The sequence below is a fragment of the Peromyscus eremicus genome, chromosome 9, assembly GCF_949786415.1.
Source record: "Peromyscus eremicus chromosome 9, PerEre_H2_v1, whole genome shotgun sequence".
Classification (NCBI taxonomy): Eukaryota; Metazoa; Chordata; class Mammalia; order Rodentia; family Cricetidae; genus Peromyscus; species Peromyscus eremicus.
In genome coordinates, this window is record NC_081425.1 from 50,223,639 (window position 1) to 50,237,083 (window position 13,445).

At 43.9% G+C, this 13,445-nt stretch overlaps 1 long non-coding RNA gene across 1 annotated transcript; it reads right to left on the minus strand.

Annotated features, from left to right (window-relative positions):
- Nucleotides 1–516: 516 nt before the first annotated feature.
- LOC131919906 (uncharacterized) lies at nt 517–8,191 on the minus strand. Its single transcript, XR_009381458.1, has 2 exons — nt 7,315–8,191; nt 517–655 (listed from the first exon to the last, which is right to left on the minus strand). It is a non-coding gene; the product is annotated as an uncharacterized LOC131919906 (long non-coding RNA).
- Nucleotides 8,192–13,445: the final 5,254 nt, after the last annotated feature.

Below are 13,445 nucleotides of genomic sequence, written 5' to 3' on the forward strand. Positions count from 1 at the left end.
AAGAGTAGAGGAAAGTGGTTTCTTCCCAGTCTTAAGATTCAGTAGAAAAGCTGGTGTTAGTGGCCTGAAAACTTCGGACGTTTGCTAAGACAAGAATACTTAATAAGTGCTTTCTCCTCATTTCTTAAGAAGCTAATGAAATGCCTTCTCCACTGACTGCTGAGGCTGTGTGCTAGAGGTTCTGGGTTACTTATAATTCACCTAATACAATCAAATTTTACTTCCTTTCCAGTGGGTTCTATTTTCTCGATATAAAGGTAAATGGCTCTGTTGAAGGGGTTGGTCCCAAGAAGACTATGAGAAAAATTCAGGCGGCTTCATCCAAGTTCATATTTAGACATCTTTTCATTTCTTCTCCTCCCTGCCTGCTCCCCCCCTTTTTGTAGCTGGGAAGGTTTCATCCTTGCAGCATCCTTGCAGGCACACCTCTAGACATCTATCCTATGGTCTTTCTCCTTGAGAAGTGTATTAGTTACTTTTCTGGTTTCTGTGATAAATTACTCTGACAAAAGCTACTTCGGGGAGAAAGTGTTTATTTTGGCTCAGGGAGGGTATAGTCCATCATGGAGAGGAAGTCCTGGTGCAGAAGCTTGAGGTAGTGAGTCATGTTGTATTTGCAGAGAGTGATGATTGTTCATGCTTGGCTAGCTTGGTCCTTTAAAAAAATTATTTGACTTATTTATGTGTGTGAGCATTTTACCCACACGTATGTCTGTGTGCACCACGGGCATGCAGTGCTTATGGAGGCCAGAAGGTACTGGGAACCCAACCCAGGTCCTCTGCAATAGCAACAAGAGCTTTTAACTATTGAGTGAGGCATTGCTCTAGTCCCAACTTGTTCCATTTTATGCAGTGTAAGATCCAAGCCCAGGGAAGGTCGCTGCCCACTTTTAGGGTGCGTGTTCTCAGCTCCATTATCCTAATCTAGAAAATCCCTTTACAAAGATGCCCAGAGACTATCCTAATCTAGATAATTACTCGCAGATGTGCATGGGGGCTTGTCTCCTAGTTTATTCTAGATCTTATCAAAGTGACAGCCAATAAATCAATATTGTACAATTGTATTATAATTTAATATGTTTAATAACGTAAGACTTTTCTTAACAGTGAGACATGTCTGCTTCTGGCAGCACCAATCTACTTCAAAGAAGATGATGGACATCAAAGGAACTCCACATGGAGTTGGCTTTCTTTATGGCAAAAGCTAGCTAGCCACTTGGGCAAAGAAACTGCCCTTGCCTCAATTGTTGACAGTTATACTGTCCAAACTGGACCAGCAGGACACAAAAAAGGGAGCTGCCCAAACTTTGTCAAGACAAGGTAGGACAATCCTTCAAAATTCCCTGCTTCTCAGAAATGTCTGTTAGATATACTAGGCCTGTAGGCCAAAGTTGGATGCTCCAGTTTTACAGAACAACCTAGGGTGACTGTCCAAGCAGCCAGATGTCCCTGTGCTTAGGCAACATTGCACCCTTCTGGGGTCTTTGACAGAGTTAAAGACTAGATAGTCACAGTTAAAGTTTTCCTTAGTTGTGATAGAAGGTAAGCTAGGTATAAAACTTTAGAGTTACAAAGATAAGATAAATAATATTTTCTCTAAATTTGCCAAATACAAATGGACTGGATATTGTAAGTGTAATTCTTATAATTACTGTTTTGTTATATATAGTTTTACTATCTTAAGGTTAAAACCTTCCTTTTTAATTAGACAAAAGGGGGAAATACTGTGAAACAATCTTTGTACATTGTAAATATATATTACTCTCATTGGTTAATAAAGAGCTAACTGGCCTATAGCTAGGCAGGAAGAGATTGGATCAGAAAGCCAGACTAGGAGAATGCTGGGAAGAAGGAGGGTGGAGTTAGAGGAGTCACCAGGAGACACAGAGGGAGCAAGACATATTGGAGGACAGGTAAAGCCATGAGCCATGTGGCAATACATAGATTAATGGAAATGGGTTAATTTATATTATAAGAGCTAGTTAATAAGCCTGACTATTCACTGAGCATTTATAATTAATATTAAGCCTCTGTGTGGTTACTTGGGAGTGGCTTGCAGGATAGAAACTTCCACCTACAGTAAGGCTACCCATATGTTGATCCTCCTCATGCCAGGTTGTCTTAGACTTGGTCCCCAGAAACCACTGATGATACTGGTTTTTATCATCTCAGTCCCCTGAGATGAAACTCACTTATTATAAAGTTCCTTGCCCAGTACAAGGACATCATCCTCTATTGTGCATTGCCAAGACCTTCTGAGTCAAGAGTCATTGACTACACACATATTTGTAGATGGGAAATAATTGCTGGGGAAGATTGAGTCTCACAAGTTCATATTAAATAGAACAGAACAGAAAGTTGCATTCTTTCATCCTCAAGCATGACAACCATTGCTGAGTCAGTGTTTAGTCTGATATGTAGTTACAGAAGTTTGTACTCTCTTCATGCAAGAGGGTGGGGTATTCTAAACAAGTACACAGATAAACAAATGGGTCATTATGTTGTCACTGTACATATTTTATCTCTGACTTCTGTGTCATCCCATCTGGTTGCTTCTCTCTGCTTACCCATAGATGTCTATTTGGGGAAAATGTGTCATTAATAAAGTAGAGAATGTGTCTGGACAGTGATTTGGGGTAGAGTAAGTATGAAGGGAGATACTGCTATCTAAGATTGTGCCAGATTGCAATTCTCTTGAAATTGGTTGTTCTAACAGTGCTTTCAGACTCTTGGATGCCCTTTGGCTCTGCCTCAGGCGCCCACTTAAGAAATCACTTGATCATGCCTCCTTGTGATTGTATTTGTGCAAGAACCAGGCTCAAAGGTCCTTTTAAATTAAAAGGGATTTAAAAGACCTGAGAAGCAAGACATTGGGGGAACAGACATCTACATTGTCAGCTTCTGGTTCTTTTTACCTAGAAGAGAAGGTCATAGTCAATTTGGGGTGGACCCTGATGATCTTTCAGAGAAGGTCAAGACCTGATGCTACTTGTGACTTCAGATGGAAGTTACAGCATGTGTGCTGGCTAGCTTTCTGTCAACTTGACATGAGCTAGAGTCATTTTGGAAGAGGGAATCTCAATTCAGATAACGCCCCCACTAGATTGGCCTGTGGGCAAACCTGTGGTACATTTACTTGATTGATGATTGATGGAGTGCCCAACTCACTATGGGCAGTACCACCCCTGGACTAGTGGATGCTCTAAGAAAGCAGGTTAAGCAAGCCAAGGAAGCAAGTTAGTAAGCATCACTTCTCTATGGCCTCTGCATCAGTTCTTGCCTCCAGGTTCCTGCCGTTTGTCCTACCGTGCCCTGACTTCCCTCAGTGACAGACCGTGATGTGGAACTGTAAGATGAAATAAACCCTTTCCTCCCCTTTACTTTTGATCATGATGTTTTATCACATCAATAGAAACCCTAACTAAGACAGTGCAGGTGGAAGACATCCTAAGATGGAATTCTAAGAACCTGAACACCTGATCTCATCTATTATATGAGCTGTATTTTAGTAGCATGGACTCAGGAAATACTCTTAGTGTGTCATCCTTAAAAATATAAAAGAGGGTGATATTCTTCTACAACTGCTATTAACAGAGAGTAATGGAATGATGGAGCCATGGAAATGGCTGGGAAGTCAGAAGGGATTGTGATAGATGAGATTTTACCACAGTTATTCACCCTTTGCAAGAGCTGGACCTCTGCTGTGGCCTTGTGATAGAAAGTAACTTGTCACCCCTTGACTGGGGAATCCAGTCATGGGACTTGCTTTGGACAAAAGGATGCTGGGATTTGTAATGGTAGCAGGATCTTAAACTATGCTTGAGCAGTAGATCCTGTCTTCTGCCATATCCATGAGGAAATGTCCTAGCAAGCTCATTAATTTCAAGAGAAGGATGACAAATATGTGGAGCAGAGGCATCCTACTCAACCATAGTGACAGAGAACTACACAGGAGTCTGAAAGCCTATGAAAGAGATCGATACTTATTGTTATTCACCATTGATTATTTTGTGAATTTATGTGCAAAGTCCCACTTGAGGGCCTAGGGGGTCTTATTTGCATACTTTTCTCCCTTGTTCACTGAGATGGTCTAGCTATCTTGGGTATGTCAGGCCCCATTGAGACATAGAGGCTGAAGACACAATTCCTGTTGCCATCTCGGTCATTTACTTTTCTCAATTCTGTTTCCACATACCTGATAATAAATGACTTAAGGAAAGACTCATTCTGGCTAACAATTTGAGGGTACACGTTACATCATACTGGGATGGGGAGGAGGCATGGCGACAGCAGCAATGTGGGGTGGGAAGCTCGCCACATCACATCAGCCCTCGGGAAATGGAGTTAAACTATAAAACTTCAATGTCCCACTTCTCAAAGCTTCTTGAAGAAAAGCTCTGCATTGTAAGTGTTCCTCTACCTCCCAAACGGTGCCATAGGGGGAAGGGGAAGTCAAGTATTCAAACACACGAGTCTTTCACATTCAAACCACAAAACCGTCAAGGAGGCTAATGATGTCAATACTCCAGTCCAAGAGGGTGTTTCATCACAACTTTAACCTGGTAATTACAGCTCCCAAGTATCCCTGTTAGACAGGTCTCCCACCTTTTCTATCTTTGCATGTGTGTGTATGTTGACTCTGGGAGTTCTACTGAACAGCAATATAACTAGATAGTTGCTTTAGTTGTATAGCTCCTCCCTGTACATATATTCTGAAAAAAAAAATGGCTACAATCAGATAAAACAACTTTTGCTAACCATGGCTTTCATAGCAGGTCTTACATAGATGGCCATTTCATTTCTCAGTCATGCGTGACAGGAGGAGCTGGGGTAGGTCTACTTAGTTCAAAGGTCACATTCTTTCCCATCCACCTGCTAGCTGTCACTCTAGATGAGAAGCAGTGTGTTGTGATCATCATGCTCAACTCTTAAGAGAGCTGAGCCTGGTGCTCATTCCATCTGTTTTTACTGAGGACTTTGGGCACACTGTCTAAAATTTCTCTTACACTTCTACATTCTCCAAATGGGGATAATTCCTACCCCTGGGAGGTATCATGGGGTTCGAGCAATTGTATCTGGAAAGAGCTGCCTTGTAACCTGCTTGCTCTCTAGTCCCAATTCATCTCAAAGAGCCCTAAAACAGTATTTCAGGATATAACCTGTACTGCATGTGAGCCAAGGCCTTTGACTGGGGTAATTAAGTTAAAGGGGGATCATTAGAATATGTTTGGTGTCCTTACAAAAGGAGACTATGATGTGCATGCCTGAGTGCACACACACACACACACACACACACACACACACACACACACAGAGAGAGAGAGAGAGAGAGAGAGAGAGAGAGAGAGAGAGAGAGAGAGAGAGAGAGAACACTGCTCACACCTTGGTCTCCGAATCTTAGCCTTCAGAACGGTGAAAAGATGAATCTTTGTTGCTTTAACCACACAGCCTGTGGTACTTTGTTATGGCAGCCAGAGTAGATTAACACAGTGTCTGCAATCCCTGGCATAGAACCAAGAGTGATGCCTGCAACTGCAGCAGCTGCCTTCCCCTCCACGTCCCCCCTCCCCCTCCTTCCCACTGTGGTCGTTTCTCTTTTCCCCTCTCCTTCTCTCCCTCCTCTCTTCCCTCTGCCCGGCTTTTCACTCCTTTCCTTCATAGTCCCTTGCTTTACTATAACTACCTAGACTCCCAGTCTCTCAGCATGAGGCAAGAAACCTGCAGTGGGGAAACATTCTAAGGGGTATTTATGCCCCTATGAAAGAGAGGAGAAACACTCTGGCATTTTCCCTGTGCTGGCAGAAGTCACAGAAGAATAACAATCAGGTGAGTCACTGGGCTGCTCCAGGTGGTAAGCACCTCTTTTAGGATTATGGGGTTTAACTGAATTGGAATGGGAGAACACAGGCTTGGAGTGGTAAATCTCTCACTGTACTGGAAAAACAGGAACGACTCTATGTGTTGGGGAGGGTACAGGAGGAATGAATCTGTCTTTCTTCCTTCTATGGTTAGAATCCAGGCTGTCGGAGAAGCCATTGGCTTAGTTCCCATTATCTGTCTCCTCACTTCCAGAGACAGGATAGGACTGGCAAGAGGGCATGTAAAATGCCCAGGAGGAGGTGCCTGGGTCCATTATGCAGCTCCTCCCAGTGGGAAGTTAGGATAGTCTTTGGTAATCAACTTCCCTTCCAGAAAAGACACTTTTCCTCCACCAGAAAAATGAGTGTAATCAGTCTGGCTGGCTGATTTTGTGCTTTGAGATTTCCTGGATGAGAGGCTCTGTGTAAACTGGGGGCACTGTTGTTTTTGTACCTGGCTGCTGGACCACGAGAGAAGGGAAATGGGAAGGCGAAGCTAGAATGACTGACTCCTTGGCAGGCAGTCTCCTGGCCTCTCAATCATGCTGGATGCTGCTGCAGAAGGAGTGTGAGGCAGGCCAGGCTGGGGCACAGAGGGAGAAGGATGTAAGCAGTAAGAGATCTGGAGGTTCAGCTGGCTGAGCAGACCCTGCACTTCTACCTGCTGTCTCTCTGCCTTCCGTGAGAGCCTTTGGACCCTCCTGTCATTCCTGAACTCAGGTTACAGGATTGCCAGAATTCCTCTTTGGCAAATAATAGAGGGCATCTGGGTCAGTAGAAGGGCCACCCAGGAGAAGAAGAGGCAATCAAGGAGATGAAGATGAGGAGAGCGGAAGGGAGGAGTGGAGAGGCAGAGGATTAGAAGCCAGCTCCTGATCTGGAGTCAGCAGAGGGCATCTTCCTGATCCATGTCCTGCTGCCTCCCAGGCCACTTCAAGCCAGAAGCAGCGGCAGCTGTGCAGACAGGCTGGGGTTCTCCCACCCAACTGCAGGACCAGGACTCCTTGGCAAAGCTTTTCTGGCCTTCCCAGGTGATCTCCAATCTAGGATGCTCTTAGAAAAGAAGAGAATGTTGTCTCTGAGCAGAATGCCACTGCAAAGGGTAGGCATGAGTCCAGGCCCATTGCCTTCATTGTTTCCTTATTTTGGAGCTTTGAGATGGGAAGAATCCTACCAATCTGAGGGGCTTCCTGGACGATGCAAGTGTCCTTTTCCATTGCTCCCGCCCTGCCACCAGACTTGAAATGCCACTGCGGGGAGTGATGTCTGTTGGCTGCTTAATATGCAGGCGGAAGGAGCCATAAAGTCAAGTGTCTATAGCATTTAGTGTGACTATCAGCGAAATGCTGGCACTCCTAGCCTCTGTGCCTCATTATGCACGGCTGGCAAAGGTTCCACCTGGCACTGCAGACAGAAGCTTCAGGCGTATGTGTACATACAAGGGGACCTCACATACCTGCCATCCCTGTGTATCAATACACTTGCGTGCTGTTACAGGTAACAGCTGACCACAGAACGGTAGCTGAGATCTGCCAATCACTACGAAAGGTGATTCTCACAGCAGCAGCAGCATCTCAAGGATTTCCCTTTTCTGCAGCCGGCCACCTTCTCGGGACCAAGGAGCCTTATGGTTAATTTCATGGCTCCAGATATCACAGAAGGCTGTGGCAGAATCAAAATTATAGTTTTACCATTTGGCAGTCCCAAACCACCCAACCTCATCATTCATGTAACAGTAATCACTCCAGCGAAACTGCCATGGCCCAGGTGGCTGGTTTCTGGTCTCATGCATGCTTGGTCCTTCCTTGACCATCCTCACCATTCCTCTCCCTAGAGTAGTGAGGTCTCTGCCCAACTGCTATTGTCTTCTTATCACCGAACTCAGTTTCTGTTCTCTAGCAGGTCCCTTTTCTCTAGAGAACTCTGACGATGCTAACTTAGAAGAGGCCAGAGGATTGTGGTAGGAGGCAGTGTCTCTCGTCTGTGGCCTAGGCATGGCAGGGGTGAGTTGCCTGCTCTTCTGGGCTGTGCTCTGGGAAAGTCTCAATCACAGGTTTCATTTATTAACTACAAAATTCTCTCTATTCTTATAAGCTCAGAATCCATTTTTAGGCAGATATAACTCCTGGTGGCTAATGATGACACACCAATGTCTTCTCAGTGTGTACACAGGTGACCTCAGTTTCTCTTCACTTCCCCATATCTTGGGATTTCCTAGATGAAAACATCACTATTTTATATATTATTAATGACAATAGACATTTAACACCTCCCAGGCAACTATTGGAAGAATAAACTCCTTGGGGAAAGGACAACTAGATATGGTTGTCTCCTTTGACCCTTGACCGTGGACTCAACCTTCTTGGAGTATTCCATTGATTATGATGTGATACCATTGTGACATCTGTTGGGGCAAGGGGTTGGGTTCAGGTCAGTCAAAGACTTCCCTTCAGCTATGCATGGACTCAGTACTTCATTGCTGTCACAACCAGGATTTGCCAAAGGGTATAGGAAAAAGAGGAAAATGTTCAAAAAAAAGCAGTGTGGATTCTGACAATGTTGGTTTATGAGGGATAGTCCAATGGTGAGAAGCAATTCTTTCTCATTACACAGAAATTGAGGGTGGAGAGGTGGTGCCCCAGGGACTTTTCAACTTTAAATAGTCTCTTCATCTTTTTCTTGCTTCCATCTAGATAAAGACACCCAAAGATTAGCCTTCCAGGTCTAAGCTATTTGCTCACTCTCAGCCTGCACATCAAATGTGAACACGGGAGGAAACTCAGGGATCATTAGACAGCCTGGCATCAGAGTCACCTAAGAGCTTGTTATAGAGACTTCTAGGCACATACCCAGACATTTGAACCCATGTGTCTTGGAAGGACACCAAGGTGATTTTTTTGCTATTATTTTTCTTTTTTCTTTTCTTTTTTGGTAATTTCATCCATAAATTTTAGATCATATCCACCCCTGCTGCACCGCGGTATGGGCAACTTACCATGGTCCATACCACTGACAAAAACTGACTTTTACTTCTGTCTTAGGGTTTCTATTGCTGTGAAGAGACACCATGACCATAGCAGCTCTTATAAAGGATAAACATTTAATTGGGGTGACTTACATTGTAAGAGGTTTGGTCCATTATCATCATGGTCTGATATGGTAGTCTGCAGGCAGACATGGTGCTGGAGGAGCTGAGAATCCTTTACCTTGATTGGCAGGCCACAGGAAGTGGTCTGAGACACTAGGTGTGGCTTAAGCATATATGAGACCTCAAAGCCCACCTCAGTAGTGACACACTTCCTCCAAGAAGGCCATACATAGTCCAACAAATCCACACCTCCTAATAATGCCACTCCCTATGAACTTATGGGGGCAATTACATTCAAACTGCCACACCTTCCTCAGTGACCATCACTGCCAATAGCTCCTCACCTAGGGGTGAAGCCTTGTAAGAACTCCAGCCCCCAAGATGGAATATAACTTGGCTTGATCTTACACAGGTCTGATACAGCAAACACATCTGCTACAAGTTCGTGAGTCCAACAGGCCTTCTGGGCATGTTTATATGTTATATCTTTGCCAACTTCTGGCTCTTACAATCTTTCTGTCTCTTCTTCTACAATGTTTCCCAAGTCTTTCTGGGTGTTGGGGAGCATAAGTGTCACATTTAAGGCTGGGCATTCTTTAGTCTCTGATTCTCTACATTTTGACCAGTTATGAATTTTTGGTGATTAATACAGAGTATATTCTTTTTATGCTCTGAGAAAATGTATTCTCTTGACATTTCAAATATAAAGAAAATAAGGCCTTAGGTGAAATTTGTTCAGACTAGGTAAATGTTAGCAAGAAAATTGTTTTGTTGGTGCTCCCCCACCTATTTCAACCTGGCAGCTTAATAACAATTTTTCAAAGACAGAGTTTCATTAGGCTGGCTTCGAACTCACAGAGATCTGCATGGTTCATTCTCTTGAATGTGGGGATTAAAGACACAAACCATTAGCTGGGTGGTGGTGGTACACACCTTTAATCCCATCCCTCTAGAGGCAGAAGTAGGCTGATCTCTGATTTCCTGGTCTACAGAGTGAGTGCCAGGGCAGCCAGGGCTACACAGAGAAACCCTGTCTCAGAGAGAGAGAGAGAGGGAGAGAGAGAGAGAGAGAGAGGACATGCATCATCATGCTTGGCTTTTAATAACAAAGCTTTACTTATATGTAGGACTCTACGCATAAATGCCAGGTGAACGCATAGTAACTTGAAGGTAGCAATACCCAATGCTCATTGTGTTGGACAAAGAAGGAGGAACACTGTAGCATGAGGACAAGACACAGGAGAAGGTAAACTTGAATGTGCATTTACTCCAGTGACTTGGCTTGCTCTTTCTGTTCACCCTTATTCCTGTAGCCACTTTGAGGGTTACCCTTTTCCCTTTATTCAGCCTCATGGGTCATTTGTCAGCCCTTATCCACCCTACTCTGTATGTCGTTACACCTTGGTCCTGTGTCTTGTCTTACACTTCATGACCCTTGGAGACTTTTCTTCCTCTAGAACACAGTAGTGGAGTTTTTAAGTGCCCTTCTTAACCTCCACGCAGGGCTATTTCTCCTACTTTGTATGGTCTTTCTGAACCTTCTCTCACACAACTTTCTCATTTCCCCCTTGTCCTCATTTCTGATTGCCTCATCACTGACAAGATGGAACACTGGAATCGAATGATGAATATGAGACTTAAGTGAAGTCTGGTTGAAGAATGAGGTGATAGAAGAATCATTACCACAAGATGCAGCAGGATATGTATGAAGACTCTTTGGAGTGGTGGCTTCTAGACACAGAGACTCACCCTTTAATTCTGCTGTGGTTTTTGCCAAAAGGACTAACATTGTTTCCCTTTTCCCTAGCTCTTCAGCTCCATTTACAACCACCTTTGTCATCCCCCACAAATCCTTCCTACACTTTTTCTCTCAGTGATACAAATTATAGATCCAGATGGCAGTTCATGGGAGAAAAGAAGAAACTTCCCCTAAAGTTCCTGCCTGTATTTCCTCCAAAACTCTTTTACTCCCCTGCAAGCAAGAAGACACACTCTTGGAGTTCTGTTTGTCTCTCTGTAGTGAGTTCTCTGTCACTGTTCTATTTTACCTGCTTCTCAGCATCAGATATTTTGACTTCCTTTCCTTTCGTGTAACTTCTTGCTCTTACTACCCCTAGGCAGTTCGAGAGGGGACTGTGAAAGATAGTTCTGGCCTAATGCCCCTCTCAACCAAGATGTTTAATGTATAGCTGATATGTATAAGGAGTCAAAGGCAAAGGCTAGTTGTCACTAGGAGATGTAGCTGAGCAACCTCGGTGCTAGGCAACAGATTGGAGCTCAGAGAGTCTTGGTTCACTCTAAGGCCAGCTGCACAGAGCTTGGCCTTGACTAAAGGAAAGGTTTTATTTGGTTAGAGAAAAATCCAGAGAGGAATGGAGGAAGGATTGGGGCAGGGGTATGGGAAATACTGAGAAAAGGAGGTAGAGGGTAAAGGTGAGAGATGAAAATAAACAGAAGATGTCATTAAGATGTCTGACTGTCATTAGGGACAATATCTAGAGAATGACCTGGGAGTCTTTTTCCCCCATAGGTTAAATGATAACAGCTAATTAAGTTTTCACAAAACTGTTTTGATCATGTTATTTAGTTGGTTAATGCATCTTCTAGGATGTCAAAAATTTTTCTCAAAAACTTTCAAAGCCTATGTCTCCCATGGTTCAGAAGTCAGTATCCTCTCTCTTACTGGCTGGCTGCTACATACTGACCTGCAGCATGTAGCTGGGATGGAATTCTGCAAGAAAGGGCCAGAAACAGAATCATGTATAGAACATTATGGCAAAGAACAGAAGGGGAAGGAAGACAGGTTGAAGAGGGAGGTCGGGCTGAGCCTTTCAACTTGGTGATGGGACAGATTTGGTGTCAGCCTTGTGGCCAATATGAATGACACTCCACTTTCTAGTTTCTTCCAAGTATTCTTGGGAGATGGGTCATGGGCTGTTCACAAATCCTTTCTGAAAATGAAATACCATACCATGATGTATAGATGATCCAGGAAAGCCTGTCTTAGGCAACACAAGTCAGAGGAAACAGCCTGACAGTGTACTATAACCAGGCTGGACACACACAGTGACAGAGCTGAATGACTCAAGGCGTTGTATGCTAGGCAACACCTGGTATATAAAATTTCATTCCTGAACTTTTTCTATTCACCAATTTACTCTACCTACACTATATCAAGTGCTCTCTGTGTGGCCTCTTCTCTAACTAGGTACCCAGCCCTGCCAAGTGGCCAGAATGGCTAGAAGCAGTTGCAGCATGGTCAAGAACTCAAGTGAACCCTTCTCACTGTCTACCTCATGCACATGGGATGAATGATGGCATAGCATCAAAAAGGCCAAAATAGGGTACTTAAGAGCTGTCATTTCCTTTTGCTCAGCCAATTTGTATCAGTAGTGAGCCGTCAGAATCTCTCAGGTTCACGGAAAGGTGTCTGAACCCAGAACACACTTGGCATATGGCTAGCGGGGCACAGGCATTTGGGCTGTGCATCTCATCCCTGGTTGAGATCTATCATCAACAGCCAAGTCTCAAACACTGCAATTTACAAATCTCCTGCTTTTGTGGTTTGTCTCCTCCCTAGGGTGATTCCCAGGCCTGGCTCTGCCTGGAAAGTACCAGGTGTGTTTGGTCTGGGGTTGATGAGATGTCTCTTTCAGTTTGGCTTTGAAAAGCTAGACAAGAAGAACACTGGGGACAAGCCCATTGTAGGGCCAGATGAAGATATTCTGCAATAGAGAGGTGTGTGCGCATGCATGTGTATGTGTGTGCTACAGAAATAATTTGAAGATAGGAAGGTGCCTGGGGACTTATAAACACACACACACACACACTCACACACACACACACACACACACAATCACTCTCAAAGAAATACACATTTGGAAAAAGATAATGCTACTTAAAATTCACATAAACAACTAGATGAAATGCATCTTTCATCTTCAGTGGAGCCCTTATGCTTCACTCTGGTGAATTTGTTGTTGACCACACACAAAGTGAGCCCCTTTTGTGAATTGGTAACCCTATCTTCCAATAGAGAAACCGCCTGCAATTACTTAATGATTTTCCTCTAGCACTTATTTAAAAACTCATTCTATAATCACCATCTTAGACTACCACTTACTGTAGAGATGCATGTCTATGCCATTGCCAGCCACACTAATCACAGAATTGGCTACAGAGAAACTAACTCTGAGGGCATTGTTTGGTAGACAGTGGTGCTAACTGAAGTTGCTGCTGCAGCTTCTCCATGCCTCCCAAAAGCAAGAGTGGCATTTAGGACCCCTTTCTAGTTTCTGAGGAAAAACAAGGGGCAACTTTTAGCATCTAGTGCTTAGGGATGGTAGCAAGGGGATTTCCCCATAATTATCACACACACCAGTGGAAATGAGTATAATTTGGACCTGCTTTTTTGGATTGCCTGGAGATCTTGTGAGCAACCCACAGCTGCATTTTGGTAAAGCATTCTTCCTTAAATCAGCAAAATTGTTTTGCCCTTG